This window comes from Ceratotherium simum, chromosome 20 (assembly GCF_057802395.1).
Source record: "Ceratotherium simum simum isolate JZ-2026a chromosome 20, ASM5780239v1, whole genome shotgun sequence".
NCBI classification, from domain to species: domain Eukaryota; kingdom Metazoa; phylum Chordata; class Mammalia; order Perissodactyla; family Rhinocerotidae; genus Ceratotherium; species Ceratotherium simum.
In genome coordinates, this window is record NC_141919.1 from 3,113,787 (window position 1) to 3,137,727 (window position 23,941).

General features: G+C 46.0%; 1 protein-coding gene and 1 non-coding gene across 8 annotated transcripts in view; one reads left to right on the plus strand and one right to left on the minus strand.

Annotated features, from left to right (window-relative positions):
- Positions 1 to 23,941, minus strand: part of DAPK1 (death associated protein kinase 1) — a 176,772-nt gene that overhangs the window by 84,395 nt on the left and 68,436 nt on the right. The gene's annotated exons all lie outside the window — the stretch shown is intronic.
- Positions 5,109 to 5,210, plus strand: LOC147914329 (U6 spliceosomal RNA). Its single transcript, XR_015555493.1, has one exon. It is a non-coding gene; the product is annotated as a U6 spliceosomal RNA (small nuclear RNA).

Genomic DNA, 23,941 nt, shown 5'->3' on the forward strand with positions numbered 1-23,941 from the left:
TTCAGATGTGGGACAGAAGGAAGGAGCTCCCCCCTCACTTCCGACAAGCTCTTTTCCTGTATGTCTAGGAAAACAAGGGGTGAGACCAGGGAATTGGTAGAAAAATATGCAGGGCCTTGCGTTTGATGACAAATTTCTAGCACTAATATTTATCAATTGAAACACTGAGAACAAAAAAGCTGTACATTTTGGTCACTCTGCCGGGACTGATGAGCCACATCAATGTACTAGACATCGGCTGGTTGCTACTCCAGGATCACCTCCCTTCCCAACAATGTCTACATCTAGGATCCGTGGTTCTGGGGACGCTGACTCCACCCCCAACTACAGATATGGAGCCAATCAGTGCACTACATTTTCTTGCCTCCACCGATGAGCTCATGACCTAAGAACTCCCAGAGAATGCAAAGACAAAGACTTTTTCTGAGACTCTCTTCTCTTTTGGATGTGAACAGTGAACTATATGACCCCAAAAGCTGCTGCCAGCCATCTCCACAAGGGGAGCCACTCTTGGTTTAAAGCCAACCATTGCAGGGGCAGAGCTGGTAGAAGGAAAGAAACTAGGTCTGTGGTAACACTGTGGAGCGGCTGGATCAACCCTAGCCGGAAGCCATCTGCCTTTGGATTTTCAGCAACATAAGCCAATAAATTCCCTTTATTACTAAAGCCAGTTTGATTTGGGTTTTCTATTTCTCGCAAAGTATCCTATACATCCTATGCCACAGCGTGTAACCAGAGCTTCTTACCCATATATAAGAGAATATAATAACAGAACTTGACACAAAATAATAAGACGAATACGTAAGCAGGTGAGATCTTGAGAGGTAAGGAGGCCATCCTGAAAGTAAGTGAAACAAGGGAAAGACCCTTCCTGTATGGACGCTGACACCCTCGCTTCTTCCCTAGCGCCCAAGGCAGGGTGGATCCACCCATCACAGGATCTGTGCATTTCTTGGCACCTGCTGGAGAACTGCTGTGTAGAGAATTATCACAGTTATTTTTACCTAGCTATATTCTCCTCACATGAAGACAAAAGGGGGAGAGAAAATCAAATTAAGGGTAATATTTTGATGTTAAAGAATGGATACTTTAAAACGTTACTCATGTACTTTAGCAGCGGGAGGCCAGTGAAGAACAAATACATAATGAAGGATTATTTATATAATGTAGCAGCGTCAATTTTTTTGCATGACAAGTTATTAACACCCTCTTCCCCCTGCAGCAGGATGGCAGGGAAGCTGAAGAATAAATCACACCGGAATGCCAACACCCACTGCCCATAAACTCACAACCTAAGAGTCATAGGGTCTGTTACGACTTCATGAGCCATTTGCCGATTTCTCTAGGGAGTGAAGACCTGGGCTTTCTCTCTATGGGGGGGTGGGTGGCAGAGATGGGGCTCCTGGAGAAAAGACGGAAAGCAGCTCCCCTCCCCACAAAGACGGTATCACGATCCCACTGAGTGCTCCCCGGGGCCCCAGGATCGAGAGGGGGCAGTGCACGGGCCCAACCCAGGCTTTCTAGCCCACAGGCAACCCGTGCCTCCAGGGTCTGGGCTGTGCACTCCTCGTCATGGTCACGGCGACTTGTCTGGGGCTATAAACAGTCAAGGAAGACTCTGTGGTTTGAATCACGTTGCTTTAAAAAACACAACCAAAGAGCCAAAAAGTAAATTTCAGGGAGAGCCACAAAGAAATGACATGCAAGCCTAATTCAAAGACTCTCCTGAATGTGTATTCACCCCCAAATGTCCGTGTTGACCTTTCCCCCTTCTAATTATGGGAAGCCGAGAGCATCAAGGACCACCCACCCTAACAGCCAAGTTAAGGCAAGGTACTCGACATCGGTGGGTGGCGGCCAGAGGCATGTGCACAGGCCTCAGCTGACCGCATCCCCAGGTGTGCAGCGAGATGCCTGGAACGCACGCCCTCACCACAGAATTGACTCCTCACTGACACTTCAGGGTCCCCAGGAGGAGGGCGCTGGCGGGAGAGGAGGGGATAAGGGGCCGACAGGTGGGAAAGGCTCTGGCCCAGGAGAAGATGTGATTCTAATGCCGCATGGCTGCATGCTAGTGTCCCAGCTAACCTTGGCTGCAGAGGGTCCAAAGAGGGCCTAGAATGATTTTGGGGAACACTTTCTACACCCATCTCAATGCCACCTCTTTAAAGACACTTTTCTCTGTTTATCTCCAACTCCCCAAGAATCTGCCCCCACCTTCTGCTTCAATCCAGTGCTCTCTCCTGCACCTGCGTCCACAGAGCACCTCGTGCCCCTTGTGTGTCACTTGCTGTTCTCTGCTTTTCCTTGCCCATTTCTACCCCTCCCAAGATGGTAATTCCTTGAGGACAGAGGGACATCTTTCTATCCCCTGGGGCACTGGGTGCAGGGCTCCACCAGGAACCCATGCACAATGCTCATGTGCTGCTCTTGAACTCTGAATCTATGATCCTAAAACCAGAGGAGTTAAACTGAAGATGCATCACCGTAATTCAACAGAACTGTGTAGGGCTGGCAGCACAGACTGCCTGTGTTTGAGTCTTGCTTCCACCACCTGCTGGCTGTGTAACTGGGCTTATGTACTACTAAACCACTCTGTGTCTCAGTTTCCTTATCTGTAAAGTGGGATAATAATAGTGCCTACCTGGGGGCGCTGCTGGGATGGAAGGGGAAGGATGAAATGAGCTAAGCCGGGTGAAGTGGTTAGAACAGCACCTGGCAGTGGGAAATCTTCAGTAACTGTTAGCTATTACTAATCTTTGACAACTGGAATTATTTTCACTAGCTCACAGTTGCTTAAATCTCAAAACACTGCGATGTTACCCCCAAAATATCACCTCTCATGACTGCCAGGGGGGAAAGAGCCCTAAAAAAAAGGCCACAACAGGGCTGTACTGTGCTAAAGTGTGCAAAACTACTGCTAAATCTGGCAGCTGGCTCCAACCTTCAAGCCGTCATCCCATCCCTTTCCTCTCCCTGCCCCACCCAGAGGGAGTCGCGCTCCCCACTGCTCCCCGCATCCCGGTCCCCGGGGAAGCTCAGAGTCACAGCCGAGCCAAAGGGCAGGCAGGAAGCCCACGGGGGCCCAGGGCCTTGGCATGCACTCGGTAATGCGTGTGGGGAATTGCACAGCGGAATGTCCTCAGGCGTCCAACAAACTGAAGACAGACTCCTCGGAGAAGAAATCCTTCTCCGCACACAGTCATTTGCTCTGTGAGACCTCATTCGAGCTGGACTGCTGGTTAATGGCTGCGTGGATCCTTTCTTTCCTGGGCAGCTGGCCCTCGCCCCGGCTCCCTTGCAACCACTTTGGGGGTCAAGTCCTCTTCTCCAATCCCTCCCTCCCACCTCCAACAACTATAAAAACAATTTGTGTGGGTTTTAGAGGGCAAGGGCTTCTAAATCGTGGGCTCCCAGAGTAACAAGCTGATCACGCTCCTGGGGTTTGCTCTGAGCAGGGAGGGCAGTAGGTGGATGCAGAGAACACGGCCCCCAGGGCCGCTCTCGGGGCTGCCTGTTGCTCCAGCCCTCCTCTTACAGACTCATGAGGCTCCTCAGGGACTGCCAGCCACACAGAGGCAACGGAACAACTAGCTTCTTTACTGGAAAACAGAAACTCACTGTATACTAGGACATCTACACTTGACGGGGCAGAGGACAGGAAATCCTCATTTTTTGCAGAGTCCGTATTTGTGAACTTGCCTACCTACTAAAATTTATTCGTAACCTCAAAACCAGCACTCGCAGCGCTTCCGCAGTCATCTGCGGATTTGAGTCGCCTGATGGTCACGCTCCCAGCTGGAGTCAGTCAAGGCCACGCTCTGCCTTGTATCAGCTCTCATCCTTTTCATGGTCTGTTTAGTGCCATGTTTCTTCGTGTTTTGTGCTTTGTGTCGATGATTTCACCACTTATGATGGCCCCCAACGTGGTGCTGGAGGGCTGTCCGGAGCTGGCCAGCACAGAGACCGGGATGTGCCCGACAGAGAAAATGTGTGGGCCGGTCAGCTTCACTGGGGCACGACTTACAGCGCTGTCGGCTGTGAGCTCAGTGTGAATGAGTCAACACTAGATACTAGATCTAGGGCCTTTTCACAGAAACACACATAAAACGAGGTTAGGCCTTGACCTGCTGACGAAATGTCGTGACCAGAAACTCACAGGAACCTAACCCTGTGTTTTCACTAGGACCAATGGTTCAGTATTTGCTAATTCAGTGTTTGTGGTGAATTTACAGAATATCACTACCACGGATAATGAGAATCAGATGTATGTCGTTTTTAAAAAATGCACTAATATTCTCTGTCATCTAATAATTGATAGAACAGTTTGTTGCTAGGTACAGACAGGCAAATTCATTTTGACATAAAGACTTCCAATTAAATGTAACAAACATTTATTAACTACTAGTGGTCAGATACATACAAAGACAATGAGGCACATCCCTGCTTTAAAGAGTTTTACACTAAAAAAAATTTGATTAAAAAATAATCACAAATGTTATTAAAAAGAGAAAAACTCTGGCTAAAAGGGGCAAAGCTTCATAAGGAACAACCTGCTGTCTAATTTCTTTGTCTGATTTACTGGTGTATCTAATTTAATCACTACCCTTGTAGTCCCTCAGTGAACTGTACCCAGGATTCTATGCAAGGCACCTTACACAGATGACTTTATTAATAATCACAATTCTGTGAGATATACACATTGTTGTCATCTCTTCTACCAATGAGAAAACCAGGTCTCAGAGGGATTTCTAAAAATTGCCCCAAATCGTTCAGCAAGTAAGTTGCATAATGGAGAAGTGAATCCAAACCCAAGTGTATTTGCCTCCAAGGCTCTATTCATTGCACCCAGCGGCCGTGCTGGGCTTGTATTTATTCTATCAGAAATACAAGCCACCCCCGGTGACGCCACAGCCAGGACTGGAGCATCATTCTGGAAAAAGCTTTGTGAGGCGAAGACAAAGAGAGGGACTTATGGTTAAATACATTTGGGCAATGTTGTCTTCCTCTCCCCACTGAAAACTCATACAGTGTTTTAATTAATTAAAACCATCGCTGTAACATGTTCTGAGGTGCTCTGCAATGAAAAGAAAACCACGTTTGTATGTGTGCTTATGGAGCACTATACTAACAATTAGAAAGAACCACAGAAGATTCGCAAGGTCAATGCACAAGGATGACATGCAATTTGTGAAGCATTCATGTTTTTGTAGGTCTTATATATTCCATAGTGCATTAAAAATAAACCTGTTAAACTTTGTTTTGTCCAGTCAGGTTTTATTTTCAAATTCATTTCTTTGTGGAAGCTTTGCTCACTTAGGGAAAGACGGGATGGACATACAACATCAGAGATGCTGCATTCAGAACGGAGGAATAGCAAGTCAGCTGGACTTGACAATTTGCTCCACCTTATGGTTGGTACCTAAAGCAGGGCCCAATATTTTCATTGTTGACCTTGATCCAGACACCACATTAGAACAAGCCCCCCATCCAGGAAGGTGGTGCAGATTTAAAAAAATGACTAAAACAGCTATAATTTTTCTTTGATTTTAAATATGTATCCACCCAGTGCATATGACAATTAAAAATTATTTATAGTAACCATTTATTATTGTGAATTCCATACATTAATGCTGGAAACAGACCTAACTTAAATCTAATAGCTAATAAGTTCCATCTCTCCCTTCCTCCCAAGTCTTCACAATAAGGTTTCTAATTAACATAAAACAATTTTTACTTTTAAATTCATATATCAACCCCCGCCACAATTTTAGTGCTGGTTTATGGGCCATCTATTTTTCTTGAAGAGCTGTGTTGACAGAGTGGTCGCAGCTTGAATTCTGCTAGAACACTGGAATTACAGGTCTTAAATAAGAGGTGAGGTGACAGAAATGATTTTTCAAGGATGCGTTAACATTTGATAACAATTCACATTTATGGCAGGGAAAAAGACCCCAAAGGGTTTACAGACTAATGGAGAGACAAGCATGTAACACTACAATGTGGGAAGGGCCATAACAAGGACATGGCCACTCTGGGCCACCCTGGGGAGAGAGTGAGCTCAGCAGACCCAGCTGTGTCCTGAAGGCTGAGTGCCAGCCGGGAGATAAAGGAGATGTATGCAAAGGGACGGGTTCCAAGAGGAGGCACAGCGTGGGCCAAGGGAGGGAGGCATGAGAGAGCCTGCCTGATGTTTCCAGAGAGAAGAGAGAGTGGCAGGGAGGTATGAGGGCAGCCCCACAAACAGGACCCTGCCCAGAATGGTGGAATGCCAGCCCAACTCAGCCAACAACGTCGGAAAGCAGGAACCTCTCTGAGTCTCTGTGCGAGGGCAGTGACCACATGGAACGAGGCCATGCATGTCAGCGTAAGCTGGGTCCTCTAAACACATCAAGCACATGTAAAGGATGAAAATTAGCAAGCTGTTTCAGTTTTATACTTCTTAAAGAAGCCCAGAGGGTAGTGCTTCAGTGGCTGACAAGCAGCACCAAGTTTCTTCTTGGCATTTTTCTACCCAACAACTTTGACGTCTAAGTGTTAAGTCCTTACATGTTTTTCCCATTAGGACTAACAAAGCTATTTTCATTTTGGATGGAGACCTATTCAATTTGTTCCCTTTGGTCCCAAAGGACCTTGTGGCTTGCTTGGATGCTGAAGTTTTAGCCTGCGGGTGGGCGATAGGAAGCAGACTGCATTTTGCAGAGATGGCTTCAGCCACATCTTCCATCTCACGTGCTCTGCTGCAGTGTGACCTTGCCTCTCCCATCACGAGGTGGCTCTTAGCCGATCCCCTGGAATCTGAGCCTTGCCCGACCAACAGAATGTGCAGAAGTGATTCTGGGGCTTCTGCTTGGGTTTCTCAGAACACACATTCTTGGGAGCTCCCTCTTGGAACCCAGCCACCATGCTGAAGAGAAGCCCAAGCTGTGCGGAGAGGCCACGTGGAGGTGCCCCTCTCAACAGCTCCCGCTGAGCTGGCAGCAGTTTTAAAAGGCCGGCCAGGTGAGTGGCCAGTGGACGTCTGGCCCACCAAGTCCTCAGCTGGCTCCAGCCCAGCCAACATCTTAGTGCAACCACAGGAGAGTCTCAAGGCAGGAACACCCCGACAACCCACGAAACAGGAGGGATCACTAAGGTATTTCGGATGGTGGGGGGTACAGATGACCCAGGAAGCTGTGTGGAGGAAGGATTCAATACAGAGGTTGAGGGGCCAGTAGGTGACCACTGTCATGGACCATCCTCATGGGAGTGCAGGGGAAAGGAGTGACCGTGGCTGACCGCCTTGAACGCAGGTCCCACCCCAGGCTACACACACGCCCTCTCTTTACATCAGCAGGCGTGGGCTCACTTTCCAGGTTCTTCGATTTTCCTCTTGGCAGCAATCCTCCATCTTTCAAGGAAAGTGCTGCATCATTTCGGAGGGACCTCTGTGCCAGAACCCAAACCAACAACAACAAACCCCAAAGACTCTCACTGAAAGGCCCTAAAAGATTTCTGCTGAGCTGTGCTTGTCTCCAATTTACCTTTCCCAGTATCTGTGGTGAGGGAGGCCCCACTCTGAGAAGCACACAAAACCAAATGCTCCGACGAGACCCGGCAAACATACCACTGCCCAATCTTCATTCTGACTGGTCCAAATGCCCAGGGCACTCCCAGAGTGACACCATCTTTAGGCGACACGTGAACAGGGAGGACTTGGTCCTCTCGTTCAGTGGAATCCTCTCCTTCCATCCCAACCCACCAGCTGCATGGATTTCAGATGACGCAGGCTAACCCCTCACGGGAACCGGGCACTTCAGCACTAATTGTGCACAATTCCCTTGGAACATTTCCATGGTGCAGCCCACATTCAGAACTGCTCTCTTTCTGCCTTTTGAGAAGCTACACGTGACAGGAAGGCAAACCATTTTTTACCAAAAAGCAAAGCTGGCAATTTATTACTATTATTTTTTTAAACCCTCCAAAAATTATTTTGAACTGCTATCAGGGCTCAGTCAAAATGGCACATGATTTGGAGAACAAGGGTTCCCCCACTGATGAGACAGCAGCACAGGTTGCCAGAGTACCGACAGGGAGAGGCTGAGTTTTCCAAGGGGATAAACAGCACAGCATGTTGCCCCAGGAACCGGAACAGCACGTGCGAGTCAGGAGTGAGATGCAGAATGGGAAGTGCTGCCTGAGGACGGCTGGGAGACACATGGGTACTGCACCCAGCAGAGAAGCACGGGGCAGAGAGGCGGGCCCGGTGGGGAGAGCATCCTCTCGGAGGACAGGACCACACAGGGAAGTCTGCCCAGGAGAACAGGGCAAAACCCAGGATCCAAGGCAAGGGCAGGCAAGGGTCTGGCTTCTCAAACAAGTGTGGTGTTGCCAGTGGGTCAAAGAAACCAAATACAGAGTATCGGGTGGCTGGAGCAGCCTCATCATAATTAAGGAATTAGCAAACCGGAGCAGGTGAGGACTCAGAAATAAGGAAGACAGCAGTCGGTGCCTTTGCTCATTCCACTTGTCCCTGTGATACCCCTTAGGAGGGGAAGATCTGAGGTCCACCCAGAAGAGCATTTCCCAAATAAAGAGATGCCACTTGGAGAAAGCGTTTCATGGCCAAGCAGGTTTAGGGAAAAGTGGGTAAACAGAGTCACAACAGGTCTCTGTCTGCAGGACTCAGACACTGCTCTCTCCCAGGGTCCGTGGTGTTGCAGAGGTTTGGGTCATCGTTAACCACAGAACCTTTCTTTTTCTTTTTTTGTCACGGAGCATTCTGAAGCCCAGTTTTCTCAGGAAAGTTTGCTTCGGTCCTCTCTCGAGTTAAACGGTCAGCTTCCTGAGAGCTGGGCTGGACTCTGCACACACTGCTTGCTTTTCATTCTCAACACAGGGCTGCACTTTGAGGGTATTTCCTAAGACACAGTGCCCGTCACAGGACCCCTCCTGTGGGCCTGGGGGGAGCAGAGCTGGGGAGGGAGGTGCCCACTGAGGTTCAGACCCTTTAGGGACTCTGGCCCCTGAGAAGAGTGGGGACCAACTGCATCAGGCCTAGGAGAGGAGGCCGCCTGCCGCCTTGGGCCTGCAGCTCCTCTGCCTCCTTCTGGCTGCTGCTCTGCACTGTGTAGAGGAGACAGGCAAATGCGTGCTGGTCTCGCTCCTGACGTGAGCCCAGTACCACCTGAAATCAGCTGGGAATCTGGAGGTTTTCTCTCCTTTCAGGTAGTCCATTGGGTTGGGTGTCTTCCGTGCCAACTGAGAGCAGCAGAGCAGGCACGGCGAGTGGAGGCTCCGTGGCAGCGCGGCAACACCTGCCGGTTGATTTAGGCGAGCCCTGAGCCCTCGCTGCCACCTCAGGCCACCCCGAGAAGAATGTGGTGTGATGGGAAGGAGCCCGCATCCTGCGGACCCCTCAGAGCGAGCCCCAAATGGTCTCCCTGGCGCGCGACTTCCATGGGCCTGGAAGTAACACTGCCATCTTGTTCTGGATGCCGTTCCTGTGGTTTCTGTTACTTGTTGCCATTCCTAATCTTGCTGATTCACAGCTGGTCTGTGACCTCAGGAATTTACGATCCCAGGGACCAACAAGGCAATTCCGTATCACAGCTGCGAGTGCTGCATGATGGATGCGTGCAGAGAGCCAGGCACGGCTCTGGCTGAGGGCTGCAGGAACTTCACCCTCTCTGCTCAGCACCCCTACTTAACTCAGGGCCAGGCACAGAACATGGGCCTGTTGCCTGCTAGCTGTTTGTTCGTTTGTTTTTTTTGGTGAGGAAGATTGTCCGTGAGCTACTATCTGTGCCAATCTTCCTCCATTTTGTATGTAGATGTCTGTCACAGCATGGCTTGATGAGCAGTGTGTAGGTCCATGCCCAGGATCTGAACCTGCAACCCCAGGCTGCCAAAGTGGAGTGTGTGAACTTAACTACTATGCCAATGGGCTGTTTTTGTTTTTAAAGCCAAAAGGGAAAAGAAAGACGAAAACAAGTATTGGAAAAGTGTCATTTGATACAATCTAAACAGGACCTCCGACAGACCAGACAAATAAAACAAACAACACTCCAAGTATTTTCTCCAAATACAGTAAGCCCCCCATAGGAACCAGGATTGCCCTGCATGTCCAGTATTATGGAGAATAAAATGCCCTTATAAAGAAATGGTGTCACGCCAGGATCAGCCCTCCCATTTAATGAATGGTGACCAGGACAGATGACCAGACAGCTGCAGGGGCCCTCAGGAGGCCCCAGGTGAGACTCAGGGGTCAGGCCCTTGCCTGATCATTCCAACTTCAGCATGCTACTCCTCCAACCAATGCCACTATTTGATCATCCTGACTTTGTCACATAATCCCGTTTCAGCTATTGGGCCAAAGTTAACTGGGCCATAAGGTACAATCTGTTCTCAAGTCAGCCAACTGCTCTCAGGGGAAAAACACTGGAAAAGGGAGCAGGAGGTTGATATAACTTCATGGGGAAAGAGAAGACAGACAGGGAGCTAAGCTGAAGTTCCCTATCCCATGGCCAAAAAAAAGAAAGTCAGATTAAATCTGTTCAAGGTGCTAAGGTTCAAGATGGGAAACAAATGGCCAAAGGTAATGAGAAAGGAAAAGTTCGACAGAGTCTGACAGGCACAGGTTGTAATTATGCAAATACCATCTTGAGGTGCATAGATTAAATGTAGTTTATAGGAACTATGGGATAATCCCCCCCGATAGGTACTCTGCCTGGTTCTGGGCACAGGAGGCACTTCACAAGGACGTCTGAATGTTTTCATGTCTTCCTTCTCAGGTCAGGTAGAAATACTATTTGCCGTGTGTTTTCATGGGCAGGTTTGGGACCCTCTGTCTTGCTTTGTCATTCAAGAATTAGCTCCATATCATCCCAAGAACTCAGGTTTGTACTGGTGAAGAGTTTGGACTTGCATGACTTTGGAAGGAATTCAGATGCGCTTGGTGCTATATGGCTTTCAGTGCAGCCACATGACTGATGTGCTCTGGAGAGGCTGTGCACTGACCTGTCTGGCTCTGGAGACAACACAGCAGAGGGCAGTGGCTTCTTCAGGGCTTTCCTTCTCTGGGGTTACAAGAGTCACAGGTCTCAACGAGGCAGCTAGTGGTTGTCTGGCTGTCAGCCCAGTGGGAGGGATCCTTTTCACAGAGCACGCTTGGTCAAACCCTTTCCCATGATGTCTACAGATATGTCACCTTGGCTCTGAATCAGGTGGGGACTCACCTCGCAGAGGAAGTCTGGGAAGAGGAGAAAACAGGTAGAGGACCGAGGGGTCACTTCAGGCCAGGCAAGGAGAGGCTGGCAGGGAAATTCACTGCTGGAGTTACCTGAAGAGAGAGCCACTCAGATAAAACTGAAAGATAATAAGTTAAAGAGAAACCAGAGCTCCCGGGAAGTCTGAGCAGTCCCTCAGGGGAAGCACAACTCCCTGGAAGCCTGCCATGTGGGCTGACCTCAGCCTGCGATCGGACCTGAGCAAACACGAAGCTCATCGTCAGAGGCAGGGGAGGGGTGCAAACACCACGGCCAAGACAGGGAATACATGGATGACAGGAATTCTCCCAGGAAGGGAGACTTCTGAGGAGCAGGTGTCACTAAGCAGGTCTTCGCTCAAACACTAAAGAAAGTAAAAAAATAATTCGCACGTATGAGGTATGAAAGGGATACCTCCTGCAGCAGGGACAGCAGACCCAATGACCTTTCCATGGGGTGTTGCTTCCTAGGCAAATGTGGAATCTGAACTCAGGGAGGCTCAAAGTGACCATCCCCGGGGTCTTCAGAAGCTTTGTGTGATGGAAACGTAACTTTCTGGCAGGTGGGGGAGGGAGGGATCAAGGGCCAGAGGGGCATTGACCTCTGGAATGGCCCCTGCTGTGGAGCCACTGAAGAGCCCTTCAGCTTTTGGGCTCCCACTCCCTCATCCGCAGCGGCGGAGGGGAGGGCCTCTGCATCCCTCCCCACACTCTAGCCTTTGACTCTGCAGAGCTGCATGAGGCTGCCAAAACACCTCCCCTGAGGATCTCACTGTCGTGCCACACAGATCAAGAGCCAGGGCTTATCTGCAGTCACATGGAAACACCTGCGCCAGGCAGGCTGCCCTGTTTAAAGATCCACCATGACTTCCAGGCAGTAATGAGGCCTGAAGACAATGTGGCCATAGGCCTAGAGCAGGGGACAATCTACTGGGAAGAGACACATGCTCTTGCCCGAAGGCAGGCACACCAGAAGGTGCGTGCACTCCGCAGGCTACTTGTCCAGACCTTCCACTCTAGGTGCTGACTTCTGGGGTTCTAGATTAACTTGAGAAGCGAGGGCAGCTGGACTCTGGTGTAGCAAGGTGGCTTCACGGTGACAGTCAATTCTGAGAGGGAGGTGCTGGCTAAGAAGCTACAGAAGTCAACACACGTGATTCTGAGCTTACGTTTCATCTAACTGGCAAGTGAATGCCACAAAAATAGCACCCATTTTTCCAGCTACTTCCTGATTTGCTAGGCATCTGTGAGAGATGTATCCCTAGTTACCACGTTTAGAACACTAGAAGAATTGGCTCATTGAGTTTGAATTCTAATCCCCTTCATGGTGATCGACCAATATATTAGATTTTAAAAAACTGTTTATATCATACTTGTATATAGGATTCTTTCTGAAAATTAACACCATTTATTGAGTCCCAAGAGCCCAATATGGTGCATTCAATAAAATTTTAGAATTAATACATGTTGACCCAATCACCTATGGGTCACTATAAATGTATATGCTGACTACACATCTGTTCAAATTGTTTCCACTGACCTTCTGGACATGGAAAAACAGTTGCTCCAGTATTTTAAAATACCACACAAGATGTCTCATCATTTGCTTTAAGAACAGCCTGGCCCTGCGCAGTCCACGTGCATTTACTTTTCTCAAACATTTACTGGGCTCCAGCTTTGTGCTCGGCCCCAACTGGGCCCCTGGGAGCTGCCCACCTGCCTTAGAAGCTTGTCAAGCGGACAATCGGTATATTTGATCTTGCACATTCATTTGAAAAGCAAAAGTTCCTTACAGTCCCCATATGGGCTACTGACACTTCAGGGGAATTCTCCTCATCTCCTCCAGGCTAAGGTCTCTTACGGCCAAGTGCTTTGCATAAGCAGTTGCCTTAGGCCATAACTTTAGGTAACTGGATAAACTCCCTAATTGGAGCACAACCTAAATATTTTTTAAATAAGAATTTTTCATTGTCATTAAGCAATTTGTAATTGGCCCTTAAAGGCCAATGCAATTTGCAAATTCCATGAGGTCACATTTCAAAGGAATGGAAAACGGGAAGGCAAGACTCATAATCTTGTATGAATACAACACAAATAGCATAAATTATTAAAGAAGCCTAAATGAACTAAGATTTGGGAAAGAAAAAACTCCAAAACTTAACACAAGATGGATAGAAAAGGGCTAAAAATGGCTTGTCAGAATCGATGGTGTAATAAACATCAATTAAACAGAATTAATTCTTTTTTTTTTTTTTTTTGGTGAGGAAGATCAGCCCTGAGCTAACATCCATGCCAATCCTCCTCTTTTTGCCAAGGAAGACCGGCCCTGGGCTAACATCCATGCCCATCTTCCTCTATTTTATATGGGACGCTGCCACAGCATGGCTTGACAAGCGGTGTGTCGGTGAGCACCTGGGATCCGAACCTGCGAACCCTGGGTCACCAAAGCGGAACGCGCACACTTAACCGCTGTGCCACCAGGCCAACCCCCAGAATTAATTCTTTTGAGTTTCCATTTTTTCGCATGTGAGGCCAATGACCTTCACTTAGTGAAACCAAGGGCCAACTTGCTTTAGTAACTATACTCAGTTAGTTGTCTGTTTCCAAAAGTAGTTAGATAATGCATTACTAAAGACCACCCTATGGATAACATCTCTGACACCTGGGTTACCATGATAACAGGTGCTTGAGTTTTTTAGAAACTGATTGTGACTCCTTGTCCAGTTCAGGCTGGTTAAGACCACTGACTCATCAACTGAGCCTGCATGGATGACCGATAGGTGACCCTTAGACATCAAGGAGCTGAAAACTCCACCCTCAGGTCATGGTAATGCCGCCATTTTGTGAAGGTGGGTCCCATGAAGAGCCATGAGCTTGACTACACTTGTGCAGATCATCAGTTACCTCATTGCTCCTTACTTGCCACCATCTACTCCCACTTCAGACCACCCTGCTCCTTTACCCCATAAACATGTCTAATTCTCATTTTTGGGGGAGGCGGATTTGATGGTTCTCCCTCCTCTTCACTAGGCTGTCTTGTGATTAGACCCTTTCTCTGCAACCCTGTCATCCTGGTGATTGGGATAATCATGTGGTGGGCAAAACAAACCTGGTTCAGTAACATTAGGGAAGAGTTGGGAAAACATTGGTAAGGTGGAACTGAAGCTTTGAGTGTAGAAAAGAGACAATAAAAGATTGCCTGGCTGGGCATTTAAAAGGAATTCACATCTCCAGGTCTGAGAAAGTTAAACCTTGGGGTGGCTGAAGCAATCTCAAATCATTGCTGGTAATCTTTGACAGAATGATGCTGCATTGATGTTCAAGAGAGGACCAAACTGGATCCCTCTCTAAGATCAATTAGCTTGTTATTAGACTTGATTGAGACTTGATTATTGATCAGATGAATTAAAAACAGCAAGTAATCAATAGGCAGCGCAAAGAGCAAGCACTTTCTTCCTACCCCCAATCAGTTATAAGATAAGCAGAAATGGGAAATGATATAGACAAGAAAGAAAATGTTTTGATTTCAGCAAGGCCTGTGACATAATTTTTCATGATATTTTTGAGGATGAAATGATGAATCACCATGTGGGGGAAGCTGGCAGGCCATAAGCTCTAGAGTTTAGCACTGTCCTGGACAAGACAATTTTCAGTCTATCAGATAAAAGCATACTTACCACATTTTTAAATAACTGGTCTAAGAGGAGTGGCTGTATTTACGGACAGAACCTAGAATCTTAATTATCCCAACAGGCTGAATAATAAAATTCATATGAGAAATAAATAGGAATCTCTATATTTAGGTTCAAAGAAATTAACCTCACAGGACAGCAGTTCATATAGAAAACACCTGACGGTTGCAGCTGACCACAAACAACAGAAGCACAGTGTAACCTTACTGTTGCCTCAGCGTGTTTAAGGGGTGCAGTGCTCCTGCACTCAGCATGCATCTGGGCCCCATGCTGCCACTCGCACTTGGTAGGAAAGATGCTGACAATGTAGGTGGCAGTCAGGGGGAGGACCAGGGCAATAAGGAGGTTCTGTTTCTGGGCATGAGAACTGTCGCTATCTGAAAGGTTGTCGAGAGGAATGAGGCCGTCAGCCAACCTTAAGATGCTCTGCTTCTACAGGCTGCAGAAACCGAGGCTCTGGCTTACTGTACTCCTCTCTTAACTAGAAGAAAATGTATTGTCGAGTACAGTTGAAATGCTATGACAGAATTTCTTCTGCATACATTTTCTGAATCTCTGTGATCCTAATGATCTTCCCAGATTGAAACTCAAAACAAAATCCATATTGCCATCAACTTCTCTAGACTACTTGGAAATATATTTTACACATCTGTGCCTTAAGATTAACTTTCCAAAGTGATAGAGAGTACCAACAACCTCGAGCAGAAATGCATGGTGGGAGGGAAGAGTGCTGGGCCAGGAGACAGCAGTACTGGGTGCTGGCCCCACTCTCCCATCTAGCATCGGGTGGAATGCTGATCCTTCAGCACCTTTTCTGAGCCTCAGCATGGTCATTTGGGAAATCAAAAAACAAAAACACAAATGAGATTAATAATGCTTAGCTTATAGGACAGCTGTAAGACTCAAAAGAGGTAAAAAGATGTGATTGTATTTTATACACTTCATACCATCATGCAAATATAATGTTAAGATTTGGAAATATTTAAGTGATATCAAGCTGGGAATAAAACCTCTGTGTCTATGTCCAAAGATCCCTAACAGGTTTAGGTCTGTCTCTAAGAGGGGATGACAAAGGAAGGAAAAGTATTCTTTTAAGCAGAATTTAGAAATAGTCAATTCAAGTCTTCTAAAACTAAAACTTAAATATCTAGACTGATAAAATTAATCTTATGCATGACCTTATGACTCTCAAACTTTGGAGGCAGAGGGCCTGGTTTCAAACTCTGGCCTTTGCATTTACTAGCTGTGTGATCTTGGACAAGCTACTCAACCTCTCTGTGGCTCAGGTTCCTCATCAGCAAATTGAGTGTAATAACCCTATCTACATTAAAAGGCTATTGCGAGGATTAAATGAGTTGTACATGTAAAGCTCTTTCAATAGTGCTTGACATAAAATATGGGCCATATACTTGGTATTGTAATTAGAGTTATTATTATTGTATATGGTTGCTTAAAACCATGTGCATGTCTTAGGCATGTGCCAAGGCTCATTATTGTTCTATTAGAGAAAATAAGAGAAGGAAAAATCTATGCAAGTTCTTCTCCACCCTGTTCTGGAGGAGCCATCTTCAGCACAGGCCACTAAGCTGATCTCCCATGAAGTCTGCTGTCTTCAGGACACCTTGGCACGTGGGGATGGGCTAACCTGCTTGGACTCAGGAAACACTGAAATACTCAGGGTGAAGAGGAGGAAAGCATGAGAACAAAAATAGCCAATTTCTATGTCTTGGGTCCTTGATTAATAATATTCTAATGTCCTTGTGGCCTAACGGCCTCAGGAGTGAGTGGATGGTCAAATTCTGTGGGTTGACCTCACTCTGGGACAATTATAGGCTGTTGGTCCCCCTCTTGGACAACCACAGAGGAAAGACTCTAATTGAGGCTGTTTCTACCTCGAGTTTGCATATGTTCAAAGAAGCCTCAAATTTCTCAAGCTAACTTTGTGACTTGATCATTCAAGACCAACATTTATATGCACAAGAAAAATAAAATTAGCATTCTCTGGAGGCACAGAAATGCTCCCTGTCTGAAAACAAAACATTAAAAAGGAAATTTAAATATGCAACGAGAGTAGAGAATGGTCTGGTCTTGCTTTTTCCTCCATTATTATTAATGTAAATGTGAAATGCTGTCACTCACCTGCTATGAAAGCAGGAAACATGGAGCAAAGCTTCGTGCCCAGGAACTAGCTTTCAACCGTCCCCAGCATCCTGACATGACAACTAGGCAACCTGGGCAGCTACTAGAACATACCTCGTACTTCCAAATCTACACCTTTGGGTCTGTCTAGAAATCCATGGAACTCACGTGGTGAGGGAGAGGAGTTCCAACCCTGCTAGGACTCACCCCTACCTCCCTCTTCTCTCAGCAAATGTTTGCTAAATGGGTGGATGAATCGATTTGTCCAGGCTCGGGCCTTGGAATTCCAGGTTTCTTTGGTTAATTTTTGATTCATTGGCCTGAGCACTAAAGAGAACATTAATTAGATGGTTTTCATTACTAGGCCCATAGAATGTGATAAAGACATATGTAAACAAATGAAAGAAGGGGACATTGAGGATGCTGACTTAACTTGAAAAACGCTTGGTGTTGTGTCACTATAACTGGTTCAGAGGAGTTACTGTGAGTGGTTTAGGAGAAAGCAAAAGGAATTGAACTTTGCACTGGTTCCAAAATTCTAACCCTCCTCAAACACACATACTTAAACAGAATAAAATTTCACATAAGAAGAGCTATGAAGACTTACAATCTGACTATATTAAGCTTGATTGATTTACATTAATTTAAGAATAGTGCCAATTATTTGTTCAGAAGATTTGCCCAATAATTTTTTTACTACAGGAAGTGAATTATAAATATGTAGTCTTCCTAATAAGGACATAGATGTAAACTTAAGTTTTAAGCAACAAACATTTATAAGTTAAAACAATGCCTTATTTGGGACACAACTGTCCAACAGAAATATAATACAAGCCACAAATGCAAACCACTGTGCAATTTAAAATTTCGAGTAGCCACATAAAGAAAAGTAAAAAGAAACAGGTAAAATTAACTTTAATAATGTATTTTATTTATTCCAATGTATCAAAATATTATAATTTCAACATGTAGCCAATAAGGAAGAATTATTATCTCATATTTTACTTTTTTTGGTGCTTGAACCCCAGTGTATGCTCTGCACCCACTGCACACCTCAGTCTGGACTAGCTGTCCTTCAAGCGCTCCATGGCCACAAGTGGCTAGTGACTGTTGTATCAATCAGCACAGCTTCAGGCTAATTTTATAGCTATAATATAAAACTGAGATGAAGCTTGATTATTTTATTTATAGAAGAGAAGTGGAAGAGATACTCGTGAAGTCACTGGGAGGTGAACCACTGCTAGTTCAGCACATCAATCATTGGAAGATGAAAGATACTACCGCTGACCTTATTAGAAGAATAATAGAGACCAAATCCTCTTGGAAACCCAGACCATGTATTCTGGATATTTTTCTTAAAAGTAAGTGAATACATCTTCAATTCTTCATTTATGTGCACTGAGATGGTTTTCTTTTTAAACATACTCTGCTGTTTGGAGTATGGACATCAACTGGACGAGCCACATGCTCTAAAAAGTGTGTATGGACTTGAAAGCATTCTCCGCATCTCTGCTCAGTCCTCTCTAGAAGACTCCTGTTCGTTTAACCACTCGTTCATGTAGATGACCTTATGGCTCCAAAAAGGCAAACATCAAGAATTCTAAGCAGCATACTATGTGAGGCTACTAAAATGTATCCCAAGCCCATCGAGAAACACCGAGATTACGATTCAGCTAATTTTGAAGGTTTGATCCTATTTGGTAAATTGATTTTCCATATGGTCTTATTTATTTCATAGATCCCGCCTCCTCCCGCCCAAGGACTAAAGTAGAGAAGGGAGAGAAGTTACGGTTAGTGAAAATGTGGTGGATGCTCCAGAAGCTTCCAATGAGGCCAAAGAGTGGTTGGTTATGGCAGAAGGGGGGGCAAGTCAGTGGAGAGGGGGTGTTGTGAGCAGGGCTTCCTGGAAATGGAAATCTGAGTAGAGTTTCTCGCGATGCTGTGGAGCAGAGGAAAAGGTTATCAGAAATGAGGAGATCAAAAGCCAGGAGGCAGGGTAAGGGTTACATCATGGGCAAGGAGGTTCAAGTTGGGCCACAGGCTGGCAGGGAGAGTGAAAGAGAAGCCTGCGAGCCCAGACTTTCCTGCTCCCAGACATCTGCCTTTCCATGCACCACATTTCTCAAACACAGGGCTGATTCACTTCTTCTTCACCTGTGAGAGATCACAGCACTGATAGCCATTATTTCCCTTGCTTGTGCAAGTCCTAAGAATGAACAAGCCTATAGCGCAGGACTTACTAAATCTGCCCTAGGCATTTTCACAGAGTGCTTAGGGCTCCTGCCAAATGGCAAGTTTAAATACGGAACAATGGGGTCTCTACTGGAACTCCAGGTGACTGCTACTTGCATTCATTCATTCATTCATTCATTCACTCAACGAACATTTCTTGAGTACTGTCTGTGTGTCAGGCACATTATGGTGGTGATTTTTTTCCTAAAATATCACAAAAAGGGGGAATGTGTAACAAAGAGATGTTATTCTTCCCTCTCTTGTCTGAGAATTAGAATCTCTATGAGTCTTTCTCCCTATTTACCATTCCTCTGCTTCCTTCCTTCTCCCTATTAAATAACAGAAAGAAATGTTATACCACTTTAAAAGTGGCCCACTGGATCCACCGTTGACCTAGAGAAGACACGTCCCAAAGTCCCAGAGATCAGCGACTTCTTGACATAACATGCACATACTACGCTGCTGCTGCTGCTGCTGTGGTTCTGACCACCACCATCTCAGCGTCCTCTAGCACACAGACCCTGTTAGAAGTGGGGGCAGTTGGCAAAGCGTGAGCATGGTAGGAAGAAAAGCTTCGCGGTCATGGAGAAACATGGCACAAGCAACTGACGTGGAGTGGCAGTCTCAGTAAACTTCCCAGCCCCTCCTGACCACAATTTTTAGGACTCACAGTTCACTGTACTGAAGAATAGTGAAGACGGTCACCTAAGGTCAACCGTGACTGGGCCCCAAAAGGCTAGATGCTATGGTCCCAGAGACTCTAATGATTGCTCTTTCTGCACTGGCTTTTTCGTGACACATCCAACCTTTAACTCATTTCACCTTGTTATGAACTGAATGTTTTATGGTCTCCTCAAATTCATATGTTGAAGCCCTAACCCCCCAATGTGACGGCATTTGGAGGTGGGCCCTTTGGAAGGTTAGAGGAGGTCAAGAGGGTAGAGCCCTCATGAGGGGACTAGAGCCCTTAGTAGGAGAGACACCAGAGCACTCTGTTCTTTCTCTCTCTGCCATGTGGGGACACAGTGAGAAGGTGGCCGTCTGCAAGTCAGAAAAAGGGCCCTCACCAGAACCTGACCACACTGCACCCTGATCGTGGACTTCCAGCCTCCAGAACTGTGAGGAAATAAATTCCAGTTGTTAAGCCACCCAGGCTGTGGTATTTCATTACGGCAGCCCGAGCTGTCTAATATACACCCCCAACTTCACTTCGCTTGAAATCATTTGGTACAATCAGAAAAGCTGCCCAGATGCAGCAACTTTCAGTATTGCTCTCGGAACACTTGAGTCAGATCTCACCGGAGCCTCCAGCTCATTAAGAAATGAGCTCCTCCATCTTTGTTGAAAACATAAAGTTGATTATTTTAAGTAGTATAGCTTTGAAGGCCTTCTGGATTTGTTTTCTTTTAAAGCTTAGTTAATTTTTGTAGAGTACCGAACTCTATACGTGACACCCTGTTCGAATTAAATTTCAGTTAAAATTTATTACATTAAGCCCAAGAGTTTCAAATTGAACAAAATGGGAGGGAATGAATGTCTAAAAATGCGTATGACCTCCGGGGGCATGATTTACTCCAGGTGAAGGGCATAAGATGAATTGCTGGTTTGTTCCCTGGCCGAGGACCCTCTCCCCACTGGTGAAGTTTCTCCAAGTTTCCAAGCCAGTTCCATCAGGCAGGTTTTAAGGCTGGCTCTGTTTTGTAGGCTGGTCATGTGAGCGTATTGCTTTTAACCCAAAACAGCTGATCTTCCATGTGGCCAAAAGGGTTTAGGATAGTTAGGGAAAAGAACCAAATTCTAATTTACATCTCAACCAGCCACAAATGCACACAGAACATGTGGCTCTCAGAACATGTGGTGCTGGAGTGGGCTTAAACGCCTCAAAAAACACCGGCTCTGGAGTCAGCTTTCTCTATTATTGACAAGGATAACTCTGCACTTTTAAATCCATTCTGATTGCAGGATATTACTGTAAGTAAAATGAACTAAGTTTTTAAAAAAGTCACAGCTTGGTTCCATCATCACACTTTGTGCTCAGGTGAACCTGAGTCTACCTGCCTTCAGATGTAAGAGCTTTAATGATGCTAATCAGGACGCAGGAAAGAAACTCCCAGCCAGACCACCACTCAGGGCTAGTCCCAGCTCCTCCCCTCGGAAGGAAAAATGAAAACAAGCGCACAGTAAAACTATGCAATTTGAGGAATACAGTTTGTGTCCAAGGAATAATGAGTACATCCATGCATTTCCAAAAGCTATGTGTTTTTGGAAGCTGGTCTGAACAGCGGAGAGAAACAGTGTGCGTCACAGTTTTAGACGATGAGTTTGAAAGTGGTTAAGGAGACTAAAAGCAGGTAGAGAGAAACAACCGGGAGGAGTTACCTGATTTTTATCCAACTGGGGCATGTGTTCACTCTGAGCTGACTTGGTAGTTACGGGCAGTGGGTGCGGTGGTCCCACAGAGGCCTGTGTCATCTACATTTTACAGTAGAGTCCACACACTGGGTATAAAGGCCACATACTGAAATAACGATCAAGTATTCACATTAAATGTCCTCACATGCTGTCAGAACCATGCTGAGCACTGCTTCTCCTTAAACTTCAGAAAGCCTCTTTAGAAAGTGAACGTCTCCGTCATCCCTGGGAGAGCCATACATGTGCTGCCTACACCGGGGCAGTCCCATCACTACCAGGATACCTCGGAGGGCTGAAATGAAGGAAGGCCTAGAGTGGGAGCAAGCATCAATCTGTGTAGTCACTCTTACGCTAGCCTCGGATACAGCCTTGTATACAGTAAGTGCTCAATAATATCTGATAAACTAAACTTGGAGAAAGAAATTCCTCCAAAGATAAAGGGATCAAGGATAGAATTCATTACTGCATAGTATGCTATGGAGATTGTATTTTCCAAACCAAAAGTAGGGCATGTACTCAAAAACTAAAATTACACTTACGAGGGCAAAATATGTGAGATTGCTTCTGCACTGAAACACAGCCCTACTCCACCCCTCCATGTTAGTTTCCTCTTGCCATCTCTGCAAAGGCCCTTTCACGACCTAAAGTAATTAGTTACAGGTTCCTGGGATTAGGAGGACATCACTGGGGGCCATTATCCAGGCCTACCACACTCCCAAACTGAGCTAACCATAATCACAGACCTTTTTATTTATTTATTTATTAAATTAGGAACTAAAAGGAATTGTCTGGAAGAAGGAGCAGACTGAGCAGTTCTACCTATAACCATGAGGTTCCTTCTCTCACAGTTAAAGGTTTTCCCTGCCTCCCTCCTCAATATCTACTTACATGCTATAACCACTGTCTTTGAATAGAGATGGCCTTATTGTTGGCTAATTTTCTATATGTTTGTCATAACAAACATATAGTTTAAGTGAAACTTAAGTTTAAGTGAAAAAAAATCTGCATATGTCAGTAAGTCCACACCAGGCCACCACCGGGCCTCCAGTACTTACACACACTCATGTACTGTACATTATTGCTGTGCTTTAGGAAACCTCGGACCACAAGTGGCTGCTGTTTAGTAGTAGGTATTCAATAAATTTTTATTGCAAAGATGGATGGGTAGATGGACGGAAGGATGGCACAGAACACATCCAGGAGCCTTTGGGCTAAAAGAAAGACCACCAGTTTGTTCCTGCAGCATTAGTTAGCTGATTTTTCTAAAGTGAAAAAGTGGAATCACTTTGCAAACAAACAGAAGAGAATGTGCAATCTGTGGCCTTGACCCTGGAGGAGAAGAGTTCAATCCTTCTTCCGCCCTTGCCCTCCCGAGCTTCCGCACCTCCCAAATAATCCCAAGTTCTTGGAATTCAGCAACAGCTGGGCCTCTACTGTCATCCTCCCAGAACACAGATGCTCTAAGCTTGAATTCAAGCTGGCATGTAGATGTCTACACTTCCAAAAGTTGAGCACTTAGCCTGTGGAGGTGCTGGAAGAAGCCTCATGATCTACTTCTTCTCCACTGCCCTTCCAGCACGGAGATTTTCCTAGGATGGTCCCAAACCTAAAGACAAGTTATCTTGGCTTGATCTACACGGCTAAGCCATTGTGGCAAGCTGGGATGGCTGCAAGATGTTAAATGTAGGTAGTGGAAATGTTCTCGACATCTTCCTCTACCTAAGTCAGGCACATTCAGTTTGAAAGAAAAGTCTACAATTACAAGTCATTCAGTGCTTCAATTAAATGTCATTGGTCAAGGAAGGCCAAGAAAATGGATGATTTGATTATTTAAGTTGCGAGTCCAAAAAGACCCCCCTGTATAATCACTGAAGAAGTGCACTGGAGTATGCATGTGTGAGTGCTTGGGTGGGTGTGTGTGTGTGTGCGTGTGTGTTGGGTGGGGGTGCAGTATCACTTTTATAATAGATGACTTATACCTTGGTGACCTAGAGTAATTTAACTTTGACTATAATACTATGTATGCCTTATGCTGCAATATCCCAGAGCATTTATGAAGGGTCTCTTGAGGGTGTTGTCCTAAGTGTCTTCCTGGTAAGCGCTGGTGTGCATGGCATAAACGGATTAAAAGGTACAAAGGCATTAAAGATGAAGCCCAGATACAATGAAGATGGAGCTTCAAGAGTACAGAGCTGGGAATTCCAGATGGTCTCAAATCCCA